The 22018-nt window shown below is 45.8% G+C and overlaps 1 protein-coding gene and 1 long non-coding RNA gene across 4 annotated transcripts in view; one reads left to right on the plus strand and one right to left on the minus strand.

Annotated features, from left to right (window-relative positions):
* The window catches only part of HVCN1 (hydrogen voltage gated channel 1), a 35184-nt gene extending 28567 nt beyond the window's left edge, over window positions 1-6617 (minus strand). The window contains exons 1-2 of one of the 3 annotated variants that reach the window (XM_010599876.3): window positions 6459-6617; window positions 5743-5818 (exon numbers count right to left, since the gene is read on the minus strand). The gene's annotated coding sequence lies outside the window, so the exon portion shown is untranslated. Of the gene's footprint in view, window positions 1-4454; window positions 4519-5742; window positions 5819-6271; window positions 6292-6458 lie in introns of those variants that run through there. The other 2 variants (XM_010599877.3, XM_023539303.2) reach the window with 2 other exon arrangements.
* LOC135228221 (uncharacterized) lies at window positions 868-21126 on the plus strand. The gene is made up of 3 exons (XR_010318580.1): window positions 868-5405; window positions 9225-9406; window positions 9732-21126. It is a non-coding gene; the product is annotated as an uncharacterized LOC135228221 (long non-coding RNA).
* The last annotated feature ends 892 nt before the right edge of the window (window positions 21127-22018 follow it).

Consider the following 22018-nt stretch of genomic DNA (forward strand, 5'->3'; position numbering starts at 1 on the left):
TATAACAATAGATGCACAGAGTAATGGAATAGAATTGAGAGTCCAGGAATAAAGTCATATATCTATGGACAACTGATTTGCGTTCCCACCAGCAGTGGACAGGGGTTCCAATTTCTCTACATCCTCGTGAACATTTATTATTTTCTGTTTTGTTTTTTTTTTTAACCTTAGCCATCCTAGTGGCAATGAAATGGTATCTCATTGTAGTTTTGATTTGCATCTTCACTCAATGGGTAAAGAAGAGTCTCTTCAATAAAAGGTGCTGGGAAAACTGAATTTCCACATGCAGAAATATGAAACAGGATCCATGCCTCACACCATACACAAAAACAAATTCAAAATGGATTAAGAACCTACATGTGCAAACTAAAACCACAAAATTCTTAGAAAAACAAGCAGGGTCAATGCTGTCAGCCTTAGCTTTCAACAATGGATTATCTAATATAATTACAAAAGCACAAACAGCAAAAGAAAGAAATAAAAATTAAAAACTTCTGTTTATCAAAAGACTTTACCAAAAAAGTGAAAAGACAAGCTGCCAACTGAGAGTATCTTCAAAAACCGTATATCGAACAAGAATCTAATAACCAAAATATATATAAAACTTTGAAAACTTAACAACAAAAAGACAAATAACTCAATCATGAAATGGGCAAAGGAACTGAATAGATATTTCACCAAAGAGGACATTCAAATGGCCACCACACATGAAAAGATGCTCACCATCATTAGCTATCAGAGGGATGCAAATCAAAGCCACAATGAGATACCATTTCACTTCCACTAGGATGGCTAAGATTAAAAAAAAAAAAACAGAAAATAATAAATGTTTGCAAGTATGTGGAGAAACTTGAACACTTATCCATTGCTGATGGCAATGCAAAATGGTACAGATGTTGTAAAAAAACAGTGTGCTGGAAACAGAACTATCATATGACCCAGCAATTCAACTCCTAGGTATATACCCAAAAGACTTGAAAGCAGAGGCTCATAAAGAGACTTGTACACCAATGTTCACTGCAGTAATATTCACAATAGCCAAAAGGTGGAAACAACCTAGATGCCCATTATCAGATGAATGGATAAACAAAATGTGGTACATGCATACAATGGAATACTACTCAGTCAGTAGGAGAAATGAAATCTTGATGCATGCTACAGCATGGATGGAGCTTGAAGACATTATGCTGAGTGAAGTAAGCCAATCACAAAAGGACAAATATTGTACAACCTCACTTATATAAAAAGGCAAATGAATAGAGACCAAAGCTCATTAGTGGTTACCCGGAGCAGGAGGAAGGGAGAGAAGGGAGGTTAACAGTGATGGAAACAGGATTAAGTGTAGGGCTGTACAGCCGATTATTGTAATTGCTGTCAACAGGTTGTACCCCTGTAAAAAGTTGAATTGGCAAAAGTTGTGTGACAGATATATTTATAACAATGACAAAAAAAAAAAAAGTAGCTGCTGAGGCTGCTTACGTACAACCAAACACCTCATGGGATTTGGTTCCTTGGTTTGAGGTTTAGGGTCATGGTTTCACGAGACATCTCAGTTAACTGGCCTAATAACATGTTTAGTGCTACTGTTCTACCTCCTGGTTTGCTGCATGGTGCCTGGGGTCTTAAAAGCCTGTAAGCGGCCACCCAAGGCACATTAATTGGTCTCTATTCACCCGAAGCAACAGAGGAAAAAGACAAGTCAGGGATTGAAGGAGGAGGAGGATATGTAATGTGTGGCTAGATGAACAATTAGCCTCCTTTGCCATGAGATCAGAAGAGTTGGATGATGCCCAGTGACCATTACTGAACATTTTGATCAAAGATTGGAGAAGAACGCTGATCTAAAGGGGGAAAATGCAGAGCAGAACTTCAAATTCTTGTGGACTCTAGGCCTTCTGGAGCCATAGTGGGCGGATGAACTCCTGAAACTACTGCCCTGAGATAATCTTTAAACCTTAAACCAGAAATACCCCCTGATGTCATCTTAAAACTGAATAGTTCAGCTTACCTAGTAAAATATGTCTGCCTTGGGCATTATGCTCTTTTAGTAACTATCTATTTGGGATCAAATTGACAACAGCAATTCGAAAGATTAGACAGGAACCTTAGGGGGCAGCGAGTTTATGTTAATGAGGGAGCAACAATTCAGAAAAAGGAGGGTGAGAATGGTCGCACAACTCAAAAAGTGTAATCAATGTTACTAAATTATACATGTAGAAACTGTTGACCTGGCATATGTTTTGCTGTGTATATTCTCAACAACAAAATAAATCAGATTTAGAGAAAAAAAATCATGTATGTACTTTTTTAAGTTTAGAAGAATATAGCAAAACTCTTCAAAGTGGTTATCTCTGAAGAAAAAGGGAGTGATTTCTCTGGATGGGGATGAGTATTTTCCCTTTCTTTGTTTCTGGAACGTCTAAACCTTTACGATGACTCTGTTACTTTCAAAAATTACTTATTTTTTTAACGTAAGTGAAATATGCATGTAGTAAAAAAATTTAAATAATACATAAAAGATTTACTATGAACAGTAAGTCTTCCTCCCACCCCTGTTCTCCTTTCCAGAAGTGGCCACTCTTACTAGTTTCCTGTATAGCCTTCTGGGGTATTCTATGCCTTTGCAAGCACATACATATATATTTCTTTTTGTTTTTTAAACAAATGTGAGCTCCATACACTGCTCTGACCCTTGCTTATTTCCCTTAACTATCTGTGGCAGGTTGAATAATGGGCCCCTGAAGACGTCCACGTCCTAATCCCCGGAATCTGTGAATATGGTACCTTACATGGCAAAAATGGAATCTGCAGATGCGATTAAGGATGCTGAGATGGGGAGATTATCCGGGTTGGCCCACATAATCACAGGGCTCTTATAAGAAGAAGGCAAGAGGGTCAGAGTCAGAGAGAGAGATGCTATACTGCTGGCCTTGAAGATGAGAGAAGGGCCCATGAGCCAAGGAATGTGGACTGTGTTTAGAAGCTGGAAAAGGCAAGGAAACAGAATCTCCCCCTAGAGTGTCCAGAAGGAGTGCAGCCCTGCCAACAAGTTGGTTTTAGCCCAGTGAGACTGATTTTTGACTTCTGATCTCTAGAAGTGTAAAATAGTAAATTTCTGTTATTTTAAGCCACCAGGTTTGTGGGAATTTGTTACAGCGTCCATGGACTAATATAATATCTCAGAGATCATTGTATATCAGTGTGTCCTAGATCAAGTACACTTATGGTAATGGCTACACAGGACCCACTATAGGAACGTCCCTTCACGTGTTCAGTCCCACTACCAAAACCTGTTGCTGAAGAAGCGAGTCCGACTCATAGTGACCTAGCGGCCAACATTCAGGTCATTTCCTAATCTCCTGCAGCCCCAGTGTTCTAACAAATAACCCTGCACATCATGTGATCCTTTTATAATTAAAAAATAAAATGTTACCATTTTAAAGAAAATATTCACAAAGACTAAAAAAAAAAAGAGCCCTTTCTTTCCCCACATTGTCTAACCCACAGCAAGAGCACAAGGGACCTTCAAAGAGTTTAGTGCTGGCTGACTGACACAGCAGCTCCTGTAACCGGAGTTCGGCTTGGTGTGTTCCCCGTTTCAGCCTCTGGGGGCCCTCACAGGCTCTCAGGAGATAGGCTCAAGCAGAACCATCACCTTAAGTGAAGGTAAAAGGGAGAATTAATGTGCCCTGGAGAGCTCCCTCCCTTTACAAGACAGGGAATAGAAACAGCAGACACATTTAGAAAAACATCCAGCTTCACTAATTCAAGAGATAGATCATTAAAAACGATCATGCCCTTCCCATTAAACCAGCCAAATTCAAAACAAATAAAAAATAATAAAACCCAACGCTTGAGGCGCTGTAGGAAAACATGCACGTTTTGCTGAGAGTAATCTTTCTGAACAGCCGTCTGATAATAAGAGGCAAGTGCCTTCAAAATGATGGTACCCTTGACTTGAAGACCTCAGTTCAGGAACTGTATCTCAAAGAAATCATTTGATAGCAAAAAATGTACAATTTGGACAAAGATATTAAAACCAAGCAGGGTATTATTTCGGCTAACTAAAACCGGGAAACAGCCCAAATGTCCACTTTAGGGAAAAACGAGAATGGTAGTGTTCTGTTAAAAGGAATTACAATTTTGAGATCTATGTAGAAATGTGGAAAGAAGCCTATTAGGCAATGATACGTAAGAAAAGTAGAACTCAGACGGTTGCGTACACTGGCAGCAACCGTACAAAATTATCTGAATGCTTACTATGTGGCAGGCACTATGCTGGGCCCTGGGGAATCAGAAGTGAAGAGCAAAAAAAAGGTCAGGGCCCTGGTGGACTGATATTTTAGCAGAGGAGACAAATAAGGAACCAAGGAAATGCATAAACAAGATAATATCACCCAGGGCTAATGGCTGGGCAGAAGGGAAACAAAGTAAAGGGGATAGAGAGCAAGTACCTGTGGCTCCTTCAGCTGGGATGGTCAGGGAAGACTTCTGAGGACGTGACACTTCCAATGCTCCCTAAATTACAAGGGGAAGAGTCACAAGAAGGAACCCACCATAACGAACAGCATGAGCACAGGGCAAAGAGAGAAAAGAGCTGAGCATGTCCAAGGAACAGCAAGGGGGCCAGTGTGACCGCAGCGGACCGTGCAGTGAGAAGCTGTAGCAAGAGATCAGATCTAAGAGTTGGGTGGGGCCCGAAAATGTACAGACTTGGTAGATAAAGCTGAGGATTTAGGCAGCAGAGGTGCCACAGGAAGATCAGTGAGGAGGCAAAGGATGATGGTGGCCTGGACTTGCGGGTTGACGTGAGGATGCAGAGGGGTGGTCCAATTCAGGATGTGCCTGAACGTAGAACTTGCTGATGGCCTACATGCGGCGGTTAAGTGAAAAAGAAGACTGGAGACGGCTCCAAGATTTTAGGCTTGAGCAACTAGGAAAGGACTGGGTTTTGGAGCAAAAATATTCTGCGCTTCCTCCTTCTTGCTAATCGGTGGCGGAGGAAGGCTTGGGGGCTGCAGAGCAGTTCTGGAATTGTGCAAGCCACAGCTCAAAGATTTTCAAAACCCTACCCTCAACCCACTCTGGCAGAGCTCAGAGCCTCTCCCCCAGGGGAGTCAGATGAGGAGAAGTTACTGCCCCCAGCCTGGGTCTTACTCAAGATGCTTTCAGCTGCTGATGGGGCTGTCCGGAAATACTGCAGATCTCAGAGCGCCCTGACCAACCTGAGGTTAAAGGTGTCCAGAGCAGAGTAGTGCTTTCAGAGGGGCAGGACGGAGTGGAGGGGGGCAACAGGCACTGGGCTACCACAAGAATTCTCTCATTTCATCTTCTCCACAGTCCTGTGAAGTACCTACTACTGTGCTTAACCCATGGGACAGAGAAGAAAACTGAGGCTTAACAAGGTACAGTCACACCCAGCGGAGGGAGGTGCCGGGTAAGGGTTCCTGCTCCGCACTGTACCTTTTCTGTCTTGGGGTTTAGCCCTGGCCCCAGCTCATTACGCCGCTTCCTGCGGATCCTTCGACTAAGTGGGTGTTTAAAGTATTTCCAGGTGAAGGATTTACTGCCCTGGGATGTTCCTGGTGCAGGCAAAGTGCCTCCCTCCCTTCCTGATGGGTGAGGTCCTCACTTCAGCCTCCTCCTGGGACACCCAGCACTGCCTGCACCTCCACTTCTCTCCATGCACGCAGGTGGCAGGGCACAGATGGTAGATAAGAGGGCTTATGGGTTCACACAGACCTGGTGGAGGTTCTGGTCCGTCTCCTTTAGCTGTGTGACTTCAGGCAAGTGACTTGGTCTCTCTTGGTCCCCCCACCTGTAAGAGGGAGATAAAGATGGTACCTACCTTACCTCATTGCTGTGAGGAGTGTGATGAGGTGAAGGCACCTGGCCCAGGTAATCAATCACTCAATACAAATGGGCGACTCTTAACAACACGCCCATTTTCCAAGGGAGATAACTGAGGCAGAGGCACTTCCCTCCAGGTCCCCCGGGGGCGCCTCAGGCTCTCCCCTCTACTGGACTCCAGCAGCACCGCCTTCCCGGTTGCCCTCCGCACTGGTCCGCGCTGGGAAACGCCAGTAGCCAGGGCGACTGGGGCCCTGGGCCCGCTGGGATTCCGAGGGGCCTCGGACAGGATGGAGGGAGCGACATGGGGTCGGTGGCAGGGATGGGACCTTGGCTCTCCTCGGAGTAATTAATCGGGCCGGGGAGGCTTGGAGAAGGGGCTGTGCGCCAAGGGGGGTGCCCCTGGCCCCGGAGCACTTACCCTACGCCTCGCCCGCCCGCGGCCACCGCAGCAACTGGAGACTCGCTGCGCCCCGGGCCGCCCCGCTTCTCCCGCCTCGCCCCGCCCCCGCCCTGGGCCTGCCCCCTCCCACCCCCTCCATCCCCCCTCTAACAGTCTATGTGTTCGGCTCTCGGCTCTCGGCTCTCGGTCTCTGTCTCTGTCTCACCTCTTTTCAGTCTCTCTCTCCTTCTACTGGCCTGTCTCTTTGTCAATCTCCCTGTTTGTCTCAAACTTTCCCCACCCGGCTCGCCCTGCCTCTTCTGGGCTTGGGCCTCCCGCAGTCGGCAGATGGACAAAGGTCCCGCCTGTGGGAGCGAATCACGAGAATCCCAGGCCCAAACGAGCCTAAGGGAGGAAGGGAAGGGGTGGGAGGAGGGAACCAACTACTTCCTTTCTCTGGCTGGATGGGGGAGGGGGAAGCCACCCCCCTCAATGCCACAAACACTTTAGGGTAGCCAGCCTAGCTTCTGGCAGCCCAAGCCATCCCTTGTGTCTGAGACTCCTCATTCCTTAGGGTGGAGTGGCTCTGCTGGTCCCCTGCACAGTATCAGGCATACAGGGGTTGGGGGTGGGCACCCTTAGTCCCTCAGGGCTCCCCTGGATGGGGTCTGAGGCTGGAGGTCCCCTTGATCCTGGCCAACTCCTTCCCACCTTCCGGGCCCAGCACTAATGGCCTTCCCCTGTGGGCCCTCCCTTGCTCAGCTTCTGTTCATACCTCTTTTCTGGTGCGCTCACACCTGGAATTAGTTGTTCTGCCTTCCCAGGAAGACTTGTCCCAAGCTTTTCAAGGGCAGAGGCCATCTCCCACACACCTCTCAGATTCTGATTTAGTGCGGGTGGGGTTGGAGGTAGGTGTCTCAAGTCTTTAGGGGAATATATGTGTTTCCTATTGCTTTTGTAACAAATTATCACAAACTTAGTGGCTTAGAACAACACAAATTTCTTCTCTCACAGTTCTGGAGGTCCAAAGTCTGAACTGGGTCTCACTAAGCTAAAAACAAGGTGTTGGCAGGGCTGTGCTCCTTCTGGGGCACTAGGGGAGAACCCCGTCCTTCTCTCTTCCAGCTTCTAGCAGCCATCTCCATTCCTTGATTTATGGCCATGAATTACTCAGACCTCTCCTTCTGTCACATCTTCTGACTCTGAGCCTCCTGCTTCCCTCTTTTAAGGACTCTTGTGATTACACTGGGCCCACCCTGATAATCCAGGGTGCTCTCCCCATCTCAAGACCCTTACTCAGCTTAATCGTGTCTGTCAAGTCCCCTCTGCCATGTAAGTAATATATTTACAGGTTACTGTGAATAGGAGTCTACACCTTGGGTCCTGTTTCCATTAGCTTCTACTGGCTTCACTTTTCCCAAGGCTGCTCCCCTGACCCCCCCTGCTGGGGAGCAGGCTTTCTTAAAAACATCTCTGTCTGGTCTTCTGACTCCTTAGTTCCGTTTCATTATTACGACAGTCCCATTCCAGTCCCCAAGGCATTGTTGAGTCCATTTTAAAGATCAGCTATATATTTTACTAGATACTCTCCTCTGCCCCAGGGCCTGTCTAGGGTGGAGAGGAAGTGTGCACTGCTCCCCAACCCCCCACCCCCCCACCCCCCCACCCCCCCCACCCACATTCATGCCCCTCACACTGGGGAGGGGAAGAAAGGGAGAGAACAGATATGCCCTCACCTAACTGCCCACTTCAAAGCTCCATCCTTTCTGCTGGTTGTAACAACTGGCCCTGCCTGCAGTTTTAACCTTAGTGTAGACAGGTGGTGGCCTCGGAGGGCCCTACTAAGGCCAGGCTCTAACTAGGACCCTGACTTATCTCTGGCTGACCCCTGCTGCAAGCATCAGTCTTCTTCCCATCTGCTGGCCCCTTTACTCCACACTGCAATGGTCCTGGGACAGCCTGCAGCTCCCAGCCTTACTTATGCCTTGGGGCTGCAGGCAAGGACTTATGGCCTACTTTTTGGAAACCAGGATCCCCAGGGAGCAGCTCAGCCAGTCTGGAGGATTTAGTAACGTTGTTCTCAACAGTGCTGCTATCTACGCAGCCTTCTCAGTGGACAGGAGAAGATCTCCCAGCACAGCCTGACACATAGTAGATGTGTCAATTTATTTGCTATTTAATAAAGTAGCAAATAAGTGCTGAGCATAACAAGACAAGGATGCTAGTATTAAGAATGGCACCTAAGATCCCAGCCAATGCAATAAGAAATAAGAGGTACAAAAACTAAAAAAAGAAAAGGCTATCATTTGCAATCAGTGTGACTGTCTACCTAGCAAATCAAAAGACCCAACCAGCCAGAACGGGGCACTGTGTGAGAGGCTCCTTCTGGATGTTTATGATTTACTAGAAGATGCAGGGCCCGCCCCTGTTCTCAGTTGGGGAGGTGAGACCAGAGTAAAGTTTTAACCTGTAGTCCACAAAAACAATTCAGGAAGTTGGTAAACTTGGGTGGGAAAAAATTACATCCTTCTTTTCACTAACCTCTAATACCACAGTGGTATTAACAGTACCTATGATTTTGTCTTCAATCCAACTCACAGATGTTTTCAAATCAGTGGTTACCGTAGATATCTCAAAATATAACTTATGCTCACTACTTTAAAATGACGGTAGCTGTTGAACCAACTGATAGTTCTTGTAGTCTAATGTGCTAACAAGGAAATTCATATATTACTTTATCACAATTAAACGTCATAACTATTTCAAGATAACATGTTCTTTGCCATACCACACATCCTTTTTCACGCGTTTAAAAAATCACTCTCAGAAGAGGTCCAGAGGCTTGTTATGGATTGAACTGTCTCCCCCTGCCAAAAAAAAAGTTGTAAATCCTACCCACTTCATGTGGCTATAATCCCATTTGTGAATGGGTTGTGTTTTGTTATGTTAATGAGGCAGAATTAGAGTGTATCTTGTGTCAATCTTTTTTGAGGTATGAAAGAGATTAAACAAGCAAGCAAGAGCCGAGATGGGGGAAGAGAGATGCCAAGCCACGTGAAGATCACCTAGGAGCAGAAGCTCAAAGAGACAAGGGCCTTCCTCCAGAGCCAACAGAGACAGAAAGCCTTCCCCTAGAGCTGGCAGCCTGAATTCGGACTTCTAGCCTCCTCGACTGTGAGAAAATGAATTTGTTTGGTGTGTTAGAGCAGCGCTAGATAAGTAAGACAAGGTTTCACCAGCTGTCAAAGAACCCCTGTTACAAAAAAAGATCAGGAGCCCTGCCACAGAGGAAGGACTTGTTTGGGCAATACCAGCAAGGTTCCCTTTCACAAGGGAGTCCCAGTAAGGCAGGGAACAGAGGGGCCCCTAAATCTGCAATTCACACTAACAAATTAAAGTAACAAAGTAACAGGAAATGAGCTGGGGTGCAGAAACATAAACCATTCCCCAGAACAATGAGGCAGGGTATCAGAAAACAGTCCTTAAAGTTGTCTTTCAGAAGCAGCCAAATGAAACCAGCCCCAGGGACACGCGCAGAACATCCACCTGTGACCGTTGTGTGACCTTCCACCCAGGGCAGTGAGAGGCTGCAGCCACAGCTGGGGAATCGAGCTGGGGGAGCGAGAGACTGCGCAGGCGCGACACCCCATAGTAAGTCCTGCTATGAATCCCAGAGGCCTCCCAGACAGAAGCCATCTTAGAAAGCTGCTGAGTGCGTACCGTAGTTAACATATTTTCCACCCAAAAACCTTTAAGAACCCATGCAAATCCTTTGTTCTGTGAGATGGGGGTAAGCCTAGGCCCTCCTCGTCCCCTACTTGCAAGCCTCTTTAATAAAGCTTTGCTCATGTGGAAAATTCTCCGTGCTTTACCTGCTCATTCTTGACCAGGGAGAGGCAAGACCCTTATTCAATTCCGGCAACACCTGCACCACCCCCATGTCCTGCATGTCCACCATGCAGTACACCCCACTTGCTTCTGTATGTCAGTCATCATCCCAGGAGCTTTCTAGGCTCCTGCATTTTGACATTCACAGTGCCTTTTGAGGAAGACCTAAGTACCACCTGTGGAGTCTGATCCTTATCTTGCCCAGAACAGCTGGGCCTGTTCTGCCTTTACCCAGTGGGAAGAGAGACAGTCTGCCTCTGCTGGTTTTGGTTCCTCCAGGACAGTGCTTTCCGCTGCTGCAGTTGACCACTTCCCATCCTTTGGCAAAAGCCAGGTCCTGGCTCTAGGAGAATGTGAAAGTGGAAAGAAGGACAGAGAAGTGGATGAGCTCTCGGCTCAGGAATGACGACGCAGTGGTTATTTAGATTTCGCAGAGTTGTATCTGCTGTCAGGGCCCAGGGGCTCCATTCCCAGCAGATACGATTCATCTAACAGCAGTGACAGCCATATGAGAACATTTGCACAAGGCTTGGGTACCCATGTATGACCATGTAGCTACAATAAAAGGTCATGGCTGACTCTGAGTCCCTTCTCTGAGACTCAGCGCAAACTTTGGCTTCATAGTTCAGAATCATGCGGAAGAGTAGAAAAAACAAAGACTTGGGTTCAAGTCCTATGTCTGTCCTTTTTATTGCTAGCTGGATGACCTTTCCTTAACTCACATATAGTTTGGGTGCCAACTATGTGCTAGGGACTGAGCATACAGAGGTGAACGAGACAGACAGGTCATCCCTCCCTTCACTGGACTTACTCTCTAGTAGGGAGGCATGTTGTTGTTGACCAAATTACAAACTTGGATAAGTATCAGCAAAGAAATGAGCAGGTTATGTGGAGACAGAGATGAAGTAGAATGGTTGGAGAAAGCCTCTCTGAGGAGGTAATGTTCCAATAAATACTAAAAGCTAAGGTACAGCCATATATGGAGAGGGCCTAAGATGGGAAAGAGGCTGGCCCGATGAGAAACTGAAAGGAGGCCAGAATTACTGGCCTCATGGGAGCCATCATGGGAGGGGACAGAGTGATGACAAATGAAGTCAGAAGGAAGGACAGAGGCCAACAGGAGGCGCTGGAGTTCATATGAAAATCAAGAAGCCATGGGAGCTTTAAGCAGGGGAGGGACAATCTGATTTCTTTGTAATTGTGGTCAAAAACATGTAAAATTTGATATTTTAACCATTTTAAAGTGTACAATTCAGTGGCATTTAGTACAATCACAGTGTTGTACAACCACCTATGTAGGTCTACATTTTCATCACCCTCAAAGGAATCCCCACACCCATTAGCAGTCTCTCCCCATTCCCTACTCCCCAACCCCGCCAGCCCCTGGCAACCATTAATCTGCGATGTCTATAGATTTGCCTATTCTGGACATTTCATATAAATGGAATCATATAATACGTGGTCTTTTATGTCTGGTTTCTATCACTTAGCATAATGTTTTAGAGGTTCATCCATGTTGTAGCACGTATCAGCACTCTATCCCTTTTTACGGCTAAATAATATTCCATTGTATGGCTATGCCACATTGTGTTTATCCAAACATCAGCTGATACGGTTTGACTTTAAAAGGTGGCTCTGGCTGCTGGGTAGAGATTGAATTACAGAAAGGTAAAAACGGGAGTGCAGGCAAGTGGCAGTGATAACTTGGCTTAGAATGCTGGGAGTGGGGAAGGAAAACAGGGTATGACTTCGGGATCCATTTGGAGACCAGACAGACAGGTGGGGATTATAGGTGGATTGGCTGTGGAGGGGCAAGGAAGAAGCTGGAGAATCTGGGTGCACAGTGGTATCACCTACCAAGATGGAGACACCTGGGAAAGGCCAGAAGTGGGAGACATTCTATGTGTTCTTGATAATGTTTCATTTGTCAAAGTGGAGGGGTTAAGTGGGTGTTGGGTTTCAGTCTGGAACTTGGCAGAGAGGTGTGGGAGTCCTCAGTGCACAGCGGGAATTGCAAATCATGGACAGGGCTGAGACCCCCTCCAGGAATGTAGACAAAGGGGCCAGGACTGAGCTAGAGCACACCAACTTAAGAGGTTCATCAGGCAAGGAAAAGGCGGCAAAGGAGACAGAGGAGCCAGGGAGATAGAAGGAAAAACCAAGGGAGTGTGGTGTCCTGGAAACTGAGAGAAGCGTTTCCAGAAAGAGGGAGGAAAAAACAGTATCAAATACTGATAGGAGTATGCTGAAGAATACAGATGGGGTAGTGGAGAAAAGATGGGAGAGACCACCCATGGAAAGGAGCAGAGAAATGGGACAATGGCTAAAGGGCTGGCAAGGTCCACATTGGAGTCCTGGCCTAGTGCAATGCCTGGAATTTAAGAACTGCCACTAACCAAAAGCAAAGAAGTTTCCAAAATAAACTGAATGCTTCAAAGGCCAGCATAGCAGGGGTGGGGGTTTGGGGACCATGGTTTCAGGGGACATCTAAGTCAATTGGCATAATAAAATCTATTAAGAAAACATTCTGCATCCCACCTTGGAGAGAGGCGTCTGGGGTCTTAAACGCTAGCAAGCGGCCACCTAACATGCATTAATTAGTCTCAACCCACCTAGATCAAAAGAGAATGAAGAACACCAAGGACACAAGGTAATTACAAGCCCAAGAGACAGAAAGGGGCACATAAACCAGAGACTACATCAGCCTGAGACCAGAAAAACTACATGGTGCCCGGCTACAACCGATGACTGCCCTGACAGGGAACACAACAGAGAACCCCTGAGGGAGCAGGAGAACAGTGGGATGCAGACCCCAAATCCTCATAAAAAGACCAGATTTAATGCTCTGACTGAGACTAGAAGGACCCCAGCGATCATGGCCCCCAGACCTGTTGGCCCAGGACAGGAACCATTCCCAAAGCCAACTCTTCAGACAAGGATTGGACTGGACAATGGGTTGGAGAGGGATGCTGGTGAGGAGTGAGCTTCTTGGATCAGGCGGACACTTGAGACTATGTTGGCATCTCCTGCCTGGAGGGGAGATGAGAGGGTGGAGGGGGTTAGAAGCTGGCTAAATGGACACGAAAAAGAGAGTGGAGGGAGGGAGCAGGCTGTCTGATTGGGGGAGAACAACTGGGAGTATGTAGCAAGGTGTATGTAAGTTTCTGTGTGAGAGACTGACTTGATTTGTAAACTTTCAGTTAAAGCACAATAAAAATTAAAAAAAAAATCACCTATGTGAAATCAAATGGTCAGGAATTACTTTACAACAAAGAGAGAATGTAAAAGGGCAGGGAAACTAGATAATGGAAACAGAAGATCCAGAACAGAAATATGAGAATGTTCATACATTGTGAAGAATGTAACCAATGTCACTGAACAACTTGTGTAGAAATTGTTGAGTGGAAACCTAAACTGCTGTGTAAATCTTCACTAAAAACACAATAAAATATTAAAAAAAAAACAAAAAACTGCCACTATTCAGCAATTACTACATGCCAGGCACTGTGCTAAGCATCTTGTCCCCATTTCACAGATGTAACTGAGTTAATCGGAGTTTATTCAAGGCTACCCAGCTGGTAAGAGGCAAAGCTAGACCACAAACCCTGCTCCAGATACAGGGCTCTCAACGGACTCCTTTACACATGGCAGCAATGGTGGGTGCTAATGTTCGTGGGTCAAGGTCTCCAGTTCTCTTGAATCTTTCCCATCTATTGAAGTGAGTGAGACTTCCATTGGGAAGAGGAGGGCAGAAGACTCTGGAATTATTTCCTCTCATTTTGGTGAGCAGAACCTAAAGGATTCAGCAGCAGCCCCTGTCCATCTGCTGGTTACTCATGGAAACCACTCCCAACAATGTGGTTTAGCCTTCTTGGCCGGCAGATAAGGCTTCGAGCAGACGGGCCCAACACGGGTCCGACAGCAGACCTGGGATTGACTCCCAACTTCTCTCCACCGCTGGAGATGAGGCCAAACCAGTGTCAGTGCTTCCGTCCTCTTCTTGCTATTGCCTGTTTCAGGAAACGGCATGTGACCCAATGCTCTGGCCAGTGTGATCTGAGGGGAAGTCTGCTGGGGCTTCTGGAAGTTTCCTACTTCTCAAAGGAGACCTGGAAGATGCCTTGCCTCTGTTCTTTCTCTGGAGAAGGTCTCGATGTAAGGCCTGGCACTGCTGCCACCACCCTGCTCCCAGCCTAAGGAGGGCAGAGCTGTGAGAGATGCGAAGCACCCTGATGATGTTGCTAAGTCACTCTGTCCACCAGACCTGGAACAGCCCCACATTAATACTTCCGTTTATGGGAAATGTTACTTTCTATTAGTGTCTGGGTCAGGGCTTCAGTTACTATCCAGCACATCCAGACCCCATCCATGTCACTCTTTTGTTATCAGCACTCCACATTCCCTGCTGGATCCACCCCTGTGGAACTGTTAATCAAGGTACCCCCTCCCACACATGTACATTCATAGAGGACACAGTTACAGGTACTTTTCAGATATAACCAAACACCTTGCAAGATTTTTTCTGAGTTTGAAGGCTTAGGACCTTATTCACATGGGACAACTGAGCCAAATGGCATAATATAGTTCACACAGTTCATGTTCTGCTTCCTAGTGAGGTATGTAGTATCTGGGGTCTCACAAGCTTGCGAGCAGTCAACCAAGATAGAACTATCCGTCACTAGTAGTCAGGAGCAAAAGAGAAGGGAAACCAAAGTCTCAGAGAAGAAACTAGACTACAGGGCTGACAGCCTACATGAGCCATGGCATCATCTACCGTGAAACCGAACTAGATAGTGTCCGGCTATCATTACCCACCATTCTGATCAGGGCCACAATAAATGGGCCCTGACAGAACAGGAGAAAAACAGAACAGAACTCAAATTCTTTAGAAGTCTAGACTTACTGGACACGTTGAGACTAGAGGACTCCCTGAGACTAAGGCCCTGAGATACTCTTTAGACTTTGAACTGAAAAACTGTCCCAAGGTCACCTTTTAGCAAAATAATAGATTGGCACAAAGGTTATTACCCATAAGTATGGTGCTCCATTAAAAAACCATCTATATGTTGGTGAAGGGTAAGACAGTACACAATACCAAGGAATTCAGCACAACTTTTACAAGGCAAGGTCCTGGAAGCTCCATAGACACACCAGACTCCCTGAGGGACTGAACTGCTGGGCTGAGGGCTGTGGAGACCACGGTCTTGGAGAACATCTAGCTCAACTGGTATAACATAGTTTATAAAGAAAATGTTCTACATTCTATTTTGGGGAGTAGCATCTGGGGTCTTAAAAGCCTGTGAGCAGCCATCTAAGATAGTCTACTGGTCTCACCAGACTGAGTACAGTACAACCAGATGGTGCCCGGCTACCACCACTGACTGCTCAAACAGGGACCACAATAGAGGGTCCCAGACAGAGCTGGAGAAAAATGTAGAACAAAATCCTAACTCACAAAAAAAGACCAGACTTACTGCCTGACGGAAGCTGGAGAAACCCTGAGAATATGGCCCCGGACACCCTTTTAGGTGAGTAACGAAGTCACTCCTGTGGTTCACCCTTCAGCCAAAGATTAGACAAGCCCATGAGATAAAACAAGACTAAAGGGGCCCAGGGACAAGGACGAGAAGGCAGGAGAGGACAGGAAAGCTGGTAATAGGGAACTCAAGGTCGAGAAGGGAGAGTGTTGACATGTCGTGGGGTTGGTAACCAGTACCATAAAGCAATATGTGTACTGTTTAATGAGAAGCTAGTTCTGTAAACTTTCATCTAAAGTACAATTAAAAAAAAAAAATCTAAATGAGACCGAAAGGTCAACAATTACTCTAAAGCAAAGATGAGAAGGGAGCAGAGAAACTACAGCACTGGAAATGGAGCAACCAGAACGCAATTAAAGAGAATGTTGACACATTGTGAAAAGTGCAACTAACGTCATTAAACAATTCGTGAAATGGGAATTTAGCTTGCTGTATAAACTTTCACTTAAAATACAATTTTTTTTTTTTTAAAAAAGGCAACCGCTCTCCTAGCTGAGGGGTGGGCACATGACATAGGTGGAGCCAATGAGACAGCCAAGGGTCAGCATTCACTTACGCTGTGGTGGGATCCTGGGAGACTTCTGGCCGTTTCTCCTGAGAATCTTTGGGACAGCTGATGCTCCTCTGTGTCCCGCCCAGCTCTCGAGCCTTTCCTTCCATCTGGTGGGGCCTCATAGCCTTCCAAAAAATGCCCTTTTTGCTTAAGTTTTTCTTGTTTGCATCCAAGGAACTCAGGCTAGGAGCTGAGGGAGAGGGCCAGGGAAGACAGTCTCTGCTATTAAGGAGCACGCCCTTTGTGAGTGTCTTAGTCTCCTACCACACAGTGGGCAGCTTTAAAGAACAGGACTTTATTTTCTCACAGTTCTGGAGGCCAGAAGTCCAAATCAGCGTCCCAGCCATGTCGATTCCTTACAGGGGCTTTGAGAGAGGAACTGTCCCATGCCTCCCTCTTAGTTTCTGGTGACTGCAGGCAATCCTTGGGTGTCCCTTGGCTGCTTATAGACAGACGCATCTGCCTCTACTATCACATGGCATTCCTTCTCTCTTCTCCATGTGATTTTGCTTCTGGGTCTGTCTTCCTCTTTTATAAGATGCAAGTCTTACAGGATTAGGATCCACTCTACTTGGGTATGACTTCCTTAACTTAGCTGATAACATCTGCAAAGAAAAACTTTTATTTCCCCAAACAAGAGCACATTCACTGGTATAGGGGTTAGGACTTTAACATCTTTTTGGAGCACAGAGTTCAATTCATAACAGTGAGGGAGGCAGAGTTGTAAACGACTTTCATATGAAGCAGAAGAATGAAATGAAGAGTGATAACAGCTGTGAAAAAATCACCATTTTTATTGAGTCAGGCACTGCAACAGACCCATTAAATACAACTCATTAAATTGTCACAACCACCCTGTGAGGTAGGTACTCACATACTGGCATTAGATTCAGCGGTAATAAAACCAAAAAAGCCAAACTCATTGCCACGGAGTCAATTTTGACTCATAGTAACCTTATAGGGCAGAGCAGAACTGCCCCATAGGGTTTCCAAGGAGATGCTGGTGGATTCAAACTGCCGACCTTTTGGTTAGCAGCCGTAGCTCTTAGCCACTACACCACGAGGGTTTCCATTCAGCTGTAATAGAAGTCCAAAATACCAGTTATTTCTCTCATTGAAAATGCTGGAGGCATCAAATCCAGAGCTGGTGAGGTGGCCTCCATCCCACAAAGCTTTAGAGAGCCACTCCTTTCAGCTCACTGCTCTGCCATTCCTAGGGGCCATCTAGATAGGTGAGGCTGGGCAATCTCACTCGAGGTCCTCCTCCAGCTGTACCCAGAGCTACCTTGGACACATCAGTGGCACAAGTCAGTACATTTCCTTTTGTTGGGCCAGTTTGATAGGTGTTCCTGTCACGGCCAAAGAGTGCTGACTCATATAGAGATGTCAGACTTGATTTTGTCACCACCTAGGGGGCTCGGGGAGTATTTGTTTGTTTTATAGTAGTAGGGCCTAGAGCAGTGTTTCTCTGAGTATGGTCCACAAACCACCAATATCTGAATCACTCAGACACTGAACTCGATGGAAACGCACATTCCTGGCCCCAATTTCCAAATCGGAATCTCCAGAAGGGGGCTCGGGGAGTATTTGTTTGTTTTATAGTAGTAGGGCCTAGAGCAGTGTTTCTCTGAGTATGGTCCACAAACCACCAATATCTGAATCACTCAGACACTGAACTCGATGGAAACGCACATTCCTGGCCCCAATTTCCAAATCGGAATCTCCAGAAGTGAGGCCTAGGACTCTGCATGTTTATAAGTGCTTCCAGAGATTCCCATGGGCATCAATTTCAGAACCAATGGCTGGATTAGGTGACTCAACCTCTATCTCACCAACTTGGGTGTTAAAACACATCTCTACGTTTTCAACAATCACTACCATCGATTTCTTCCATTTAGCGGTTGTTTCCTGTGTGCCCAGCACCGTGCTAGCAAACACATTACAAGCATGCCCTCATTTAATCCTCACACCCACCCAGAAGTGGAGGCTCTGAGAGGCTAAGTGCCTTGTCGATTGTCACTGCTGGTGAACTCAAAGCCAGTTCTGCCTGTCCCAGGATCAGTGCTAATAAGTACCACACTATAAGGCCTGCACGGTCGCTATGGGTCGGAATCAACCTGATGGCAATGGCTTTGGTTTTTTACTGCCTGTCTTTAAAACAAAATATAACTTTGTACTTTTAGGCAGAGAAAGTGCTAGGATTTACTCACGCTAGAAGACTCTTGGGTTGCTACATGGTCACTATGAGCTGCTATAGGGTCAGAACTGACTCAGCAGCAGCTGGTCTAGAAGAGTCTTGAGTCTTCTCTTTCCTTACCCCCCATACCACCTAATCACTCCTTGCGCCCCATCCACACCCCACAGCTTCTCCCTCTGAATATCTCTAGAGACTGTCTATTTTTTCTTATCTTTGCTGTCATGACGCTGGCCCATGTCACCACTGCCTTTTGCTTGCACCAGTCTCCCACTTCCCCTCCTGCCTTTCTCAAACCTCCTTGTCACAGTACTGAGAATAATTTTTAAAAAAATCTAACCTCTTAATATCTCAGACATTCAGAAAATTATACAGGATACTATAAAAAGCAACTGTGTCCTCACCATCAGGCTAAGAAAAAGTTGTGTTTCTTGAAACACAAAGGTTAGAGCCCTTCACTGGCTTCCTCTTGCCCTGGGAACTGAAACCCTCCTTGTGGCCAGCTAGCCCTGCCCGGTCTGGGCCCTGCTGCTTCTCTAGGCTCTCCTGCAACCCCGTTACTCTGCTCCAGCCTTGCTGGCCTTGATTTCGTCTTATGCACCAGCTCATCACCTAGGGCCTGCGGACTTGCATTCCTCCTGCAGAAACCTCCCCTTGCCACTAGGCTTGGCCGGCTCCAGCCTCCATTGCAATGATGCTTCCGCAGGAAAGCCTTCCGACTCTCCATACTCCTGCCACACTATTTAGTTCTTGGTTTGGAATTAGACCTGTTCCCTGAGGGCAGTGTCCGTGCCTTCCCAGGGCCCGGTGCACAGTAGCTACTTTAAATATTCCCTGAATGGAGAGAGGTATTAACAAGGAGTCAGCCTTTTACAGCCTCACTGAAATACGTAAGACTCATTCATTTGACAAATATTCACTGAGTGCTTACTATGCGCCAGGCTAACATTTGTTTTTAAGAACACATCACTTGGCCCTAGTAATAACAACCTGTGCCTGGCCAACCTTCCCACCCCTGAACAACACCCACTGGTCAGGGTGTACCATAAGCAGAGTGATTTCAGCCGTGCTGCCCATCTCTAAAACAACCTCTGTAACAAGGACTGACAGCCATTAGTGGGTTAATCCCACCCAACCTTTGACTCTACGTACCGAAGGAGGGTAGGGTGCTAAGTTAGTGAGGCACCTGTACCGTGCATAATGTCCACAACAACCAGCTTGGATTATCTTTGTCCTGAATTTGGGGAATATTTAAGTGTGGGCATCAGGGCTTCCAAAAGTGGAATCTGAGTGGAAAAAGGATACTTGGGGCCAGTAGCAGATCAAGGAAGGCTTCACAGAGAGCTCTGAATCTGTGAGGCAGCAATCCTTACTGTCGTTCTCAGCAGCCTCTACCCTAATGCACCACCCTTCCATACTCAGACAAGCCGACCCCAGATTACAGGAGTACAGGGGTAGTAGCTAAAAGAACTCTTGTCACTCTAAGTAAACAACCTCACCTGGCAGACCCATTAGGACCCTCATGCTCTTTCTTTGCCTGGTTTCAAGGGCAGGCTCCTGCTTCCTTTCAGCACAAGCACAGAGCTGTAATGGGCCCTGCCCAGCTCGTTTCCCTCTCTAAGCCTGCACACTTGGAGGAATTTGGGCTGGGTACGTGCCTTGTTACAAAGAACAAGTGTTTCCACGTAAGTACCATCAGCTCTGTTCGGGGCTTCAAACCCGTCCGTTCATTTCCATCCCAGATATACTGAATCAAATTCTATAGTTTAACAAGATCCCCAGGCGATTCTCATGTAAAATAAATTTTGAGAATCACTGCTCTGCTAGTGGTTCTCAGAACTGGTCCCTAACCAACAGCACTAGCATCAACTGGGAACTTGTTAGAAGGCAAATTCTTGACAGGGGTTCAAACCTGAATGAACCCATTGGAAGTCTTCCTTCTGTTGAAATAAAACATGTCCCCACATCTGATCATGATAGGGTTTTTTTCCACAATTTTTTTTTTCCTGTTGTAATCTTGATTTCACACTTCTCTATTTTCAACAAAGGGAGGTAGAATGTTCTTTCAATAAGTTTTTTTGAAAAATTAGAATCAGGGGCTGAGTTGAAAGAAAATAGGGCAGCTCTATAATGTTTTAATATAGAAAGTCTACAAGAAACAGTAATTAAAACAATGTTTAAATATCATTTGTGTAAAAAAAAAAGATGGAGTAAGGTGTGTATACACATACCCTGGGGTCTGCACAGTGTATCTCTGGCAGGATGCACAAAAACAGCTTCATTGGGAGAGTGGCTGGGGGTTAGCAGTGAAGATCGACTTTAATATTTTAGTGTCTGCATTTTAAAAACTTGATTTACATGTAGTACACCTACTCAAAACATAATTTAAAAAGTAAAAAAAAAAGTATGAACTCAGGGCTAAAGGAAGTGCTCAGGCCTAGTTTTGTAACTGAATTGTTGAGACACTGTGTGAAATGACTTACTCTTCAGTTTCACAGTTGACCTGGGGTTACCTGTGGATCTTCACAGAACTTTCTAGCAGTGCTTTTGGCAAACTAATTCCATGAACTGATAGCAGATGGAGTCTTTTTGCATTAACTGTTTTATACCTGTCATTCAATGTGACCTGGATTTGGTGGCAGGAAATAGTCAAACAACAATGATGATGATGATAAACCAAAACCAAACCTACTGCCGTTGAGTCGGTTCCGACTCATAGTGACACCGTAGGGTTTCCAGCGCTATAAATCTCTATGGAAAAAGACTGCCACACATCTTTCTCCTACTGCGCCACTGCTGGTTTCGAACCCCTGACCTTCAGTTAGCAGTCAAGTGCCTTAACCGCTGTGCCACCAGGGCTCCTATGATGATACCTAATGTGTGCTGCACGGTTATTATGGATCTGGGTCTATGTTCTTTTTGGTATTAACTTATTCGGATCCCTAAATTCATTACAGAAATGGTACCTCTGCCTACGTAAGAGTAGCTTGGGCGTAGTTTGCAAAAAACCTTACAATATTTAGTTTTCCTACTTCTTTATAAGAAATGACTCCTAAAGGAATACGAAGCTTAAATTGAATCTCACTCTATATTGTTTGGTCCTTAGAAACTACTAACAATATACAAAGTTCTCTTATGGCTGGAAAATGGATGATTCTACTGATTATTCATTAAAACAAACACAGATGTGCACAACATAAATACTAACGTTATTCCGATGGGATCTCCGTTACTCTTAGCAAAGAAACCATGAATGTGATAATTACTAATAAGACTGTATAAATACAATTTTAAAACACAAGACAAAAAAAAAAAAAGGTCTAAGCCTGGGGGTTTATATTTTAAGAACCCTCTCTAGAATTAACGTAGTAATTATAAGAACGGTTAGTTCCAAGCCAAATGATGTTTAGGTAGGACCCAGGCCCACTCACTCATTTCATACCACCACTTACCCTCAACTAATTATGCAAAACTGACGAGGCTATAAATCCTTTCCTTAGAAAGATTCACATAGGTGCTCACAGGTAATATACTGCCTAGGGTTTCACGGAGCTCACAGACCCAGATCGATACTCCCAGAGGCTGAACTGTGGAGTGTTAATGGTCCTCTGCTA

This window comes from Loxodonta africana, chromosome 19 (assembly GCF_030014295.1).
Source record: "Loxodonta africana isolate mLoxAfr1 chromosome 19, mLoxAfr1.hap2, whole genome shotgun sequence".
Lineage (NCBI taxonomy): Eukaryota > Metazoa > Chordata > Mammalia > Proboscidea > Elephantidae > Loxodonta > Loxodonta africana.